Here is an 11857-nt window from a genome sequence, read left to right on the forward strand (position 1 = left end):
TTTGGAATGGGAACAAATAATGGGAAGAACAAGCAAGGAGGTGGGCAGAGCCAAGCACGAGCTAGCGAGATCCTATTGGGCCTATAGCACACATCTGCATATTTCCGTTAGGGAACACTTACTTGGGAAGTGCGCGTGTGCAATAACTCTATTAACCTTTGCACTCCTTCTAAACAAAACAATTTTTTAAGACTTTGGCAAAGGATAAAGTCTACAAAACATAGTCCACTCTGCTCACAACAGACTAGTTTTGGGAACATAAAACTGTATTGAGATCAAATGTTTAATCGATGAGAACATTTGCAGAATGTCTGTCAAAAATCCAACTCCTTCCATCTTCTCCCACTGCCGTCCACTGGGCTTCCTCTCACTACCATATTTGGTAGTGAGTGGAAACACCAAGCGGATGCTTCACATTTATAAATCCAGTGAAATATCTGTCTCATTGTTCTATCTGTGCTATATGTCTCATTGGCCTTTACTCAATTAGATTTGCTCAACTCCTGCATCCTCTCTGCTCCGCCCTCTCTCACCTCCTTTTGAAAAAGGTCAAAGGTAATCGAGGAGAGGCATCGAGGAGAGTGAATGTGGGCAAAGATGTGCTTGTATGAAATGAAAAGGCTTAGGGATTCAAGCTTAGGTTGATTTTAAATGGAATTTTAATAATAAATATGTTGGATTCACATCTCCATCTCAACCAAAAATGTTAAGTTAAAGAATAGGATTAAATCAAATCAAACTGTATTTAAAGTGAATTTAAAGTTTGATTTGATTTAAGTCCCTTTCTTTAACTTTTGGTTGAAATTGAGATGTGAATACAACATATCAATGATTCATTTGTAGACAAACTGCAATTAAAGCCAGACTCAGTGGCACAGATGGAGCTATCCAAGCAGAAGATATATCTCCTTAAAAAGTTGATATTTGGATGACTTAACAACCAAACACAATTCTATATCACTTTTGCAATACGATAAATAGCCTATTAACTTCTCGATAAGTTAATAAATGATATGTTGGATTCTCATCTCCATCTCAACCAAAATAAAAGTTAAAGAATGGAATTAAGCCAGTGGCTCAGATGGAACTATACAAGCAGTAGATACATCTCCTTTAAATGTTCATGTTGTAGTTGTCAACCAAACACAATTCAATATTTATTTTGTAAGACAGTAAGTAACCTAATATTAAGGTTATCTTACAAACTAATGTAACAGTATTTATTCAACATTAAAATTAGTAACTCATCCATGGACACATTTAATGTTACTGTAACAATAAATGTCTTATGTAATCATAGAAAGTGAGCATGTTCAGGGTCCCAGGTGTGTGGAAATCTTCACAATTACTATAATAATCTGCACATAATCTCAAACAGTATTGATCACTTGCACCATGTGCTTTAATGTAATCTCTACAAATTGCAACCCAGGTAATTTAGTTGTGATATTAGATCAAGCAAATTGATGGCTCATTAAGTTGTTGTATAACTAAACAAAATATCTGACATTGTATTCCCATTTGAACTTTGGTGTGCTTTGAAATGGTTGAAAGTGCACTGATAACATATTTAGGGGACAACTAAACGAAAAATCAGACATTGATTTATCTTTGGAATTTGGTTGAGCTTTTAGATGGTTGAAGCAGTGATAACACATTCGGAATTCAACAAACTTTTGGCTGTCTTTTTGAGTGGGTGAAAATAAGTTGGAATCTCATTGATCTACCAAATATTAACCAATTCTCCATGTTGAAAGTTTTATATTTATTTTTTATATCACCTTTATTTTAACTAGGTAGGCTAGTTGAGAACAAGTTCTTATTTGCAACTGAAATGACATGGTGTACCCAGTGGGACAACCTGGTATCAGAGCATTTTGTGTTATTCTGTATGTACATTTTACGAATTACAGTTCCTATTATATATTAAGAATTTGCAAAATGTACAATATGTTATGAATTTGCAAAATGTACAATATGTTACGAATTTGCAAAACGTATATGATATGCTACGAATTTTAGCTAGTTGGCTAATGTTAGCTAGCTCGCTAATGTTAGCTAAGCCAGGGGTTAAGGAGTCCATATGCTTCCCAGCCGAAACAGTTCAGAAGAGTTTGTGCATATATTATGACAACATTTGGTGACCTTTTGGTTCATTTTGGACTTCACAGAGTTTTTTTTTTGGCTTTTCGGGAGCACAATTTTTTTTCAGGAGGCAAGCCGAAGTTTGGAGCTGAAGTCTAAACCCCTTTGTCGGTGATTGCTCAACAGTAGGCATTCTTCAACAGTAGGCATTCTTCAAAACTCGTTTTCATGTAATTTTTTTATTGAGAAATACTGCACCAAACATCTTAGTTAAATGCAAAATTGCGCAACTAAGATCTCCTCTGCAAAAACTTCTAAATTAATGACAGATTTCTTGAGTATCTTAGATTAATTCAGACTATTTTGAGGAAGTGTATACTGGCTACGGCGTCTCAAGATGGACAAACAGTATTATTGCTGACATTTTCTCTTTTTTCAAGTAAAGGTCTTTTAAGGGAGTATGCGAGCAGCCGAACTGAAGCATGCTGATGCCTTTAGGGTTAGGGGTTAGGGTTAAGGTTAAGTTTAGGAGTTAGGTTAAAGGGTTAAGGTTAGGGAAAGGTTAGCTAAAAGGGTTAAGGTTAGTGTTAGGGAAGGGTTAGCTAACATGCTTAGTAGTTTCAAAGTAGCTAAAAAGTAGCAAGGAGTTGAAAAGTTGCCAATAATCTAAAGTTGTCCATGATGAGATTTGAAATCACAACCTTTGGGTTGCTAGACATTCACGTTATCTGACCAACCACCCCACTTAAGTGACCATAAAAGAGTGTCTTGGACTTGGAAAAATACAAAATACTCTGAGACCACATTGTTATATGTGATCCAGTACTGAAATGCATTCCAAAAGGTTTTAGTAGCTTATTCCTTCAGGTTGAGTGGGAAGTTTATTGTGTAAGACATTTTATAGATAAAGGATAAGTAGCATATTTTTTAAAAATGTGTGTATGATTTTCTCCTCCGACAATACAACAGCTACAGATACCAAAACTCTTCTGCGGTAGGATACACCAAAAGGTGTGTGGCCACTGCTCATTCTCTCAAAGTGACAGCGCCCAGAGAAGACAAGTTTCCAAGGAGAGAATGACCATTATGAGATGTTATGTAGGGATTTCACCCGGCCGCAAGCAAAGTCCGGAGAAGAGGAATATTGGGACAGGGACACAGGAAGGTGGATTTCTGAGGAGGAATGTAGGGGGAAAAAAAGAGGAAGAAGAGGTTAAAGAAAATGAGGAAAACTGAGGTTGGAACTGAATTTGAGGAAATGGTGATAAAAATGGAGATTGGGTGTTGAAGAAGAGTCAAGTGCAAACAAAGTGACCTGTGCTCCAGATCAAGTTCTGGAGGTGAAATGAAAGTGAAGGAGAGCAAGTTAAGTGAGATGGAAAGTGTAGTGCATCAATGGACATGATGAAGAGGAATCTGGTCCAGTAGGGGTGACATTTTTGAAGAAAATGGATCCTTGCCTTTTGGCAGATCCATTTGTGGTTTCAGGGTTGGTGAGAAAGGAGTTGGGTACAGTGGAATTAGTGAAGGTAACCTGTAGTGATATTTGTGTGTGTTTCTTCCGATCAAAGGGAGCGGGAGCTTCGTGTCACGCAACTTGGGTCGAGATCTGTTTCTTGCTTTGCTCTTCGGAACAGGGCACAATTGAAAGGAGTGATTTCTAGGTAAGCATTAAGTGTGGAGGTGGAGCAATTGAAGTTAAAGATTCCTGGTATTTGTGATGCCCGCTGTTTGGTGAGATGCAGACCCGGTGGTGAGCGTGGTGAAACAGAGCAGTCACTGTCAGTCCTTTTGAGTTTTGAGTCTTTACCTGACAAAGTCATGTTAGGATATATCAGTTATGCTGTTAGAGCTTTTGTGCCGAACCCACTGTGGTGTTTCAGGTGTTATGTTTATGATCATGTTGCAGCAGTTTGTAGGAGGGAGATTCAAAGATGTGGGAAGTGTGCAGGAGGGCATGGGATAGAGGATTGTGTAGTTTGAAAAGTTGTGTGTGTCAACTGTAGGGGTGTTGACACACACAACTGTAGGGGTGCCCATGTTGCTGGGGATCGGAAGTGTCCGATGCGAGAGAGGCAGGTTGAGGTGGCTAGAGTCAGAGTAGTGCAGAAGGTGTTGTATGCTGAGGCAGTGAAGAAAGTAGAAGAGGATGGGTCAGGATCCCTGTGAGTAGTACATCTGTGCCAGCACAGAGGGATAGGCCAACGAGTGATCGATCAATCAAACAAATGTATTTATAAATCCCTTCTTACATCAGCTGGGGCACAACGTACTGTACAGAAACCCAGCCTAAAACCCCAAATAGCAAGCAAGTGATTTAAGCTTCAGTAATGTTGACTTCTTAGCGTTCATAGCAATGGTTATCAACTGTACTGCAGAAATGGAACGTAAATCACAGAAAATAGATGTTGTGGTGGCAGCTACAGAGAAGTATTTGGGTATACGAGATTTGACTTCAGAAGAGTTACAGGGTGTGTTGAGTGGTGGTGTCCCAGGCCATTGGCATGGTGCAAGAGTAGATAGGATCAAGTAGTGGAATGGTGTAATGATTTTAATGGGTATAAGGTTAGTTTTAAGGGTGTTTTTTGTATATATCTATATATATATATTATTATTATTATTATTATTTGAATTGTATTTCGTATTACAAAGAATAATGGATTTATATGATAGTCCAGTTGGGGGCGGTAAAGCAACATTTTGGATGCCAACCGCTGTTAAACTCCGAAGAAGAAGAAGGAAAAGGATACACCAAAAGGAGGCTATCGAGGAGGGGAGAACCAAAGATTTTTATAACTAAACCAAGATAGACCACAGCCCGTTGTTTCAAACATGAACAAATGAGTCAGTTGTCAGAAGAAGCAAGGAAGTGGGCAGAGCCAAGTACGAGCTAGCATTACCGCGTTCTAGCAAAGCATATTTCTGTTAGAGAAGGCCTACTCTGTGAAGTGCGAGTGTGCAATAACTCAATTCGCTTTTGCACTCCTTCTAAACAACCCCATTATTTTTTACTTTGGCAAAGGGTAAATTCTACTAAACTTAGTCCACTATGTTCGTAACATATTCTAGTTTTGGGAACAGAAAATGTATATTGAGATCAAATGTTTAATCGATGAGAAAATTAGCAGAATGTCGGCCAAAATCGATATCGCTTTATCTTCTCTCACTGCCGGCCAGTGGTCTTCCATATTTGGTAGTGAGTTGAAATGCCAAGCGGATGCTTTACATTTACATATTCGGTGAAATATCTGTCTCATCTGACCGTCTCCATTTGCCTATTGACAGATTATCATTTGCTTAGCTAGCCAACATCGCCATGACATCACTTACAAGTGTGGTCGCGGATTTCTATTGGAGAATTAATGCCTATCTTCATACTGTACTGTCTTTGACAGAGAGAGGACGGAAAACACACTTTTGCCAAAACGACAAAAAAGGCCAATGTGTTGGAAAGAGGACTAACTGACAGCTCAACTCTGCCCTCTATTGTTTGGTTAATGCGACCCTGCTGACACATGATCTCATCAGCTGCAACAAATAATGAAACAATGTTATTCATAGGGAACGTATTTGCCTAATTGCACATCTGCAAGGAGATCAATAATGTGGCAAACATACTGGCTGACTACATACAGGAACGAGCAGGTATGGTCACGTTTGTGGAGTTTGGGTAGATGATGACTTATGAAGCCTACAACAAAACGTTATGTTATTTATGTCTGTCATCTATATACATATGTTTACATTTCCCCTTTGATTCCCACAGAGCAATTCCTTAGTGATGGTGACATCAGCATGAATATTTGTGTAACTTCTGCCCCTGTCATCACATCACAGTACATTGAATCATATCACAAGGTGCATTGTATACCCCTTCATTATTTTTGTTTAGCATCTGTCTATATGGTAGATGATGATGCACAATATCAACTGTTATTGTATATGTTAGGGTATCTATGTGCAGAGTTCTACCTGCTGTTCTGACTTCTCAATGTCCTGGGTCTGGCCAAATACAACAATGTGACAGCTGTCATCAATGCCTCTGTATTCCACCCCAGCCAGCTGACAGAGGACCGTATGCTTTACTTTTGGATCTCTGATGAGGTCTTCAACCCCTTAATTACAGCTTCCCATCAAGATGGATGTTTTGTCCTCAACATCTCTGGCCTGGAGCTCACAGTAGGTGTCGACCTGACTACTGGAAGTCACTCTAACATGATCCTGTGTGGCGCAGTTGGTAGAACATGGCACTTGCCACGCCAGGGTTGTGGGTTTGATTCCCACGGGGGACCGTTATGAAAATGTATATACTCACAACTGTAAGTTGTTCTGGATAAGAGCGACTGCTACTGACTTTCATGTAGAAAGGCATCCTTTAAGTAATCAGGAGTTCTTAAATGTAAATGTAAATGTTGTTGTTGGGGGTTATGTTATATGTTAGAGACAGGGCAACTCACTGTAATGGCGTGATGAAGCTGCAAAAGCAATGTTTCCATCAGATGTCTACAATTATGATGTGGCAAGTAAACACTATCTTACATGGTGACTTCGAGCTGATTTGTGTATTTAATTTGTGCTATTAACATGGTCAACTTAATTACAGGAACTTTTAAAAGTGTATTTGTCAACCGAAATGCCAGAGTTCCTAAACCAGGTAATGTGACAAACCCAGTCAGTACAATCCTCAGACCCCTATTAGCTCCACAGACCATGTGACCTATCTTGGCATCTGCGCTACTATGACTATGGATCAATGTACATTTTGTGGTGTCTTTATCTTACATTTTGTTATAAATAATCCTAGCAGATTAATGCAATGTGTATACATATGTGTGTATACAGGTAAATGTGTGTTTGTTATCCCCTGTCAGCTACTGTCCTCTGAGGAGCCATTTCTGAGTGTGTCAGTGCCTCAACTGTGGACGACCCCACTGGGCATCTCTGTTAGAGCTTTGGCTGCAGTGAAGCTGACCAGCGGAGCTGAGGACATCCCAGGACTTTACTTTGAGACGGTCAGCCAACCAAACATATGTAATTTTCATGATTTAAATAACATAGCACCAGACAACCTTTTCTCCCAGATTAGTAGCTAAATTAAGTTTGTCGAGGTTGTTGTGAGAACTTCATACTCTGAGAAGTAATTCATCCTAAACGCTACAGCGCCACAGTGAGTCTTATTCTATTTTCATGCCTATTCTGTGAGCATGTACATAGGCCTACATGTCTGTAACTGTTATTGTGATGAATTCACTGTGACTCCACAATGGTTACAGTGACTAACGGTTCAGTTCTTGATTGCAACCTTCCTGGTTGCATGTTCACTAACAAGTTAATGTTCACTAACAAGTTAATGTTCACTAACAAGTTAATGTTCACTAACAAGTTAATGTTCACTAACAAGTTAATGTTCACTAACAAGTTAATGTTCACTAACAAGTTAATGTTCACTAACAAGTTCATGTTCACTAACAAGTTCATGTTCACTAACAAGTTCATGTTCACTAACAAGTTCATGTTCACTAACAAGTACCACTGCTGTCGACATCTGTGCAAGTAAAAAAAAGAAGACTGCTTCTTTCCACAAAATAATTTCCATAATGAAGGAATCACTGTCCAAACACACACTGCAGGTGAGAATTAAGTAGACTCATTGAATCACTATCTAAGTGACATTTAACGTTGGTTGGTAGATTGCTTCCTTCTTATTTTATTTTGCTCTCCAGATGGTTGAAGCTCACATTGAATATTTAAAAGGAGCAGTGGAAAAAATAGGTGTCCCAAAAGTAATATCTGGTGAGTTCTGTTTCATCCTGTCCCGTTTAGTGAATTGAGATATCCCACTGGGCATACCATGCATTTTCAACAAGGGAGAATTGGGTAATATTGAGCAGATACATTGATCAAGGAGATTCCAAACTATTTTAACCCACTCAAAAAGACAGCCAAAAGTTTGTTGAATTCCCAATGTTATCACTATGCTTTCAACCATCTAAAAGCACAACCAGATTCCAATTGAAAATCAATGTCTTGTTTGTGGTTTAGTTGTCACGTAAATGTGTTATCACTGTGCTTTAGAACATTTAAACACACAACAAAGTTCAAATTGGAATGCAATGTCAGATATTTGGTTTATTTATACAACAACTTTGTCACACCCTGACCTTAGAGATCCTTATTTATTGTCTATGTTTGGTTAGGTCAGGGTGTGACTCGGGTGGGAAAATCTATGTTTTCTATTTCTTTGTTGTTTTTGCAGAGTGTGGTTCTCAGAGGCAGCTGTCTATCGTTGGCTCTGATTGGGGATCATATATAAATTGGTATTTTCCATTTATGTTGTGTGGGGTGTTATTTTCTGTTTAGTGTCTGCCTGACGGAACTGTTCGTTTTTGAGTTGTTGTTTTTGTTTGAGTGTTTCTTGAAAATAAATATCATGAACACTTTCCACACTGCGCTTTGGACCACTCTTCCTTCAACCAATGAAAGGCAATACAAACTTAATATGTTATTACTCTACTTCATCTAATACCACAACCAAATGACCTGGTTTGCAGTTGAGATTACATGAAAGTATACGGTGCAATTGATCAATGTCGTTTGAGATTATGTGCAGATTATTATAGTAATTGTGAAGATTTCCACACACCTGGGACCCTGAACATGCACACTTTCTATGATTTACATAAGACATTTATTGTTACAGTAATCTCAATGTGTCCATGGATGAGTTACTCATTTTAAGGTTGAATAAATACTTTTACATTACATCTACACAAAAGTAATATTGAATTTTGTTTGGTTGACAACACAACCAAATATCAACATTTTAAAGGAGATGTATCTACTGCTTGTATAGTTCCATCTGAGCCACTGGCTTAGTCTTATTCTTTTATTTTTGGTTGAGATGGAGATGTGAATCCAACATCTAATTTATTAACAACTTAATAGGCTATTTGCCATTTTGCAAAAGTGCTATTGACTTGTTTAGTTGTCAACGCAACCAAATATCAACTTTTTGAAGGAGATGCATCTTCTGCTTGGATAGCTCCATCTGTGCCACTGAGTCTGGCTTTAATTCCAGTTTATCTACTAATTAATGATTGATATGTTGTATTCACATCTTCATTTTAACAAAACATTCTAGGACTAAAACAAAAAAACCTAGGACTAAATCAAATCTAGGACTAAATCAAATCTAGGACTAAATCAAATCTAGGACTAAATCAAATCAAATCTAGGACTAAATCAAATCAAATCTAACTTTAAATGCACTAACTTTAAATACAGTTAGATTTTTTAAAATCCTATTCTTTAACTGATTTTGGGTTAAGATGGAGAAGTGAATCCAACATTTATTATTAACTTGTAGATTCCATTTGAAATCAACGGAAGCTTGAAACCCTAGGCCTACATGTATTGTCTGTTTATTGTTGAATCCTGGGCTGAATTTAAACAATAGCTGTTGATGACTTCCCAAGTGCTACATTTCCTGGCCAAAAGTATGTGGACACCTGCTTGTCAAACATCTCATTCCAAAATCATGGGCATGAATTGGTCTCCCCCATTTGCAGCTATAACAGCTTCCACTCTTTTGGGAAGGTTATCCACTAGATGTTGGAACATTGCTGCAGGGACTTGCTTCCATTCAGCCACAAGCATTAGTGAGGTCGGGCACTGATGTTGGGCCATTAGACCTGGGGTCGCAGTCGGCGTTACAATTCATCCCAAAGGTGTTCATTGGGGCGAGGTCAGGGCTCTGTGCAGGCCAGTCAAGTTCTTCCTACACACCGATATCAACAAACCATTTCTGTATGGACCTCTCTTTGTGCAGGGGGCATTGTCATGCTGAAACAGGAAAGGGCCTTCGCCAAACTGTTGCCACAAAATTGGATGCACAGAATTATCTAGAATGTAATTGTGTGCTGTAGCGTCAAGATTTCCCTTCACTCGAACTAAGGGGCTTTGCCCCAAACCATAGATAACAGCCCCAGACCATTATTCCTCCTCTACCAAACTTTACAGATGGCACTATGCATTCAGGCAGGTAGCGTTCTCCTGGCATCTGCCAAACCCAGATTTAGCCTTCAGACTGCCAGATGGTGAAGCGTGATTCATCACTCCAGTGAAAGCGTGTCCACTGCTCCAGAGTCCAATGGTGGTGAGCTTTACACCACCCCAGCCGACGCTCGGCATTGCGGATGGTGATCTCAGGCTTGTGTGTGGCTGCTCGGCCACGAAAACCCATTTCATGAAGTTCCCGACTAACAGTTTTTATGCTGACGGTGCTTCCAGCGGCAATTTGGAACTCTGTAGTCAGTGTTGCATCCACTTCGCAGCTGAGCCGTTGTTGCTCCTAGACGTTTCCACTTCATAATAACAGCGCTTACATTTGACCGGGGCAACTCTAGCAGGGCAGAAATTTTACGAACTGACTTTATGAAAAGGTGGCATCCTTTGACGGTGCCATGTTGAAAGTCACTGAGCTCTTCAGTATGGGCCATTGTATTGCCAATGTTTGTCTATGGAGATTGCATGACTGCGTGCTCGATTTTATACAACTGTCAGCAACAGTTGTGGCTGAAATAGCCACATCTACTAATATGAAGGGGTGGCCACATACGTTTGGCCATATTGTGTGTATAGGCCTAAATAATCATTGATGATATGACTGAACAGATATGGTTACATTTAATTAGCTATGTTGAATGTATCTGTTGGAATGACTTCAATAGCAACAGTGAATCTATTACTGTAAGTGGAGATTTCATAACAATCATTCTCACAATAGCACATTGGTAGTAGTCAGTGACAAACATCAAAGCTAAGCAACGCTGGGCTTGGTTAAAACCCTGGATGGGAGACAAATGGATACCTGTAGATATATCAAATCTCCAGTAGGAGGTGCTGCCCAGATGTTTTTTTTTCTTGTAGTGGATATTACATTGAAGACCCGACATTTTTTTCAAAGGTACAAATTCAACCCATTTTATATCAAGGTTTGTGTTGTTGAAAATGGATTACCATGACGTAATCCTGTGGTTGAAATGTTACCCTCAACAACAGTTGATTACTTAAAAAAAAAAAAATCAAATGAATTTTCCACGTCACAATACATTGACAAATTACATTGAAACAATGTTCAGTTAACCAGTTTGTGACCTGGGGGATGTGTGTGTGTTGCTTTGAACAATATGTTTTTCTTCTCGTCTTGTTATCTTAGAACTAGAACCAGGTTTAACTGCACTCATGGACAAACAGGGAGCAAATCTTTGATATCATCAAGCCCCAGGTTGTTTCGCAGGATGTGAGTACTCATACACCTGTACTTCACTCTTACTTATCATAAACTCCAAATATAATGTATACACAAACTATAGGACTAAATAAATGCATTATTTTCTGTCTGTAGGGTCAAAGCTCCTCCCTCTTTTGAGACACATACAGTTATAATGTGCTCTGATGTGCAATGTTTTGAATGACTCTATTAGCAGAAATGTTGATAAACTTTAGACTTGGGAGTACAATTACTAATTGTAATTGCACCTGGACCAGGTGCACATAGCAAATCAGGCACCGTGTATAAGGTATGTGTGTTTGTAAAAATGTAACTTATTTTTCACCTAATTTGAAATGGCATTGTCTTTGTACACTCATTATGAACTTTTACATTGACATGGTTGATTCTGTCTCTTAAACTAGTCGCTAAAGCTGAAATAGACATTAGACTTGGTTCAATTATAACATGATGACTTTGCATACTGTAACCAAAGGGACC

The 11857-nt window shown here is 38.8% G+C and overlaps 1 long non-coding RNA gene across 2 annotated transcripts; it reads left to right on the forward strand.

Annotated features, from left to right (window-relative positions):
* The first annotated feature begins 1695 nt into the window (after window positions 1-1695).
* Window positions 1696-8534, forward strand: LOC118401285 (uncharacterized). Of its 2 annotated transcripts, XR_004829222.2 has the most exons (3): window positions 1696-5730; window positions 5852-5943; window positions 6144-8534. It is a non-coding gene; the product is annotated as an uncharacterized LOC118401285 (long non-coding RNA). The 2 variants fall into 2 exon arrangements; XR_008075469.1 differs by having other exon boundaries at window positions 1696-5943.
* The last annotated feature ends 3323 nt before the right edge of the window (window positions 8535-11857 follow it).

This window comes from Oncorhynchus keta, chromosome 22 (genome assembly GCF_023373465.1).
Source record: "Oncorhynchus keta strain PuntledgeMale-10-30-2019 chromosome 22, Oket_V2, whole genome shotgun sequence".
In the NCBI taxonomy this organism is placed as follows: Eukaryota; Metazoa; Chordata; class Actinopteri; order Salmoniformes; family Salmonidae; genus Oncorhynchus; species Oncorhynchus keta.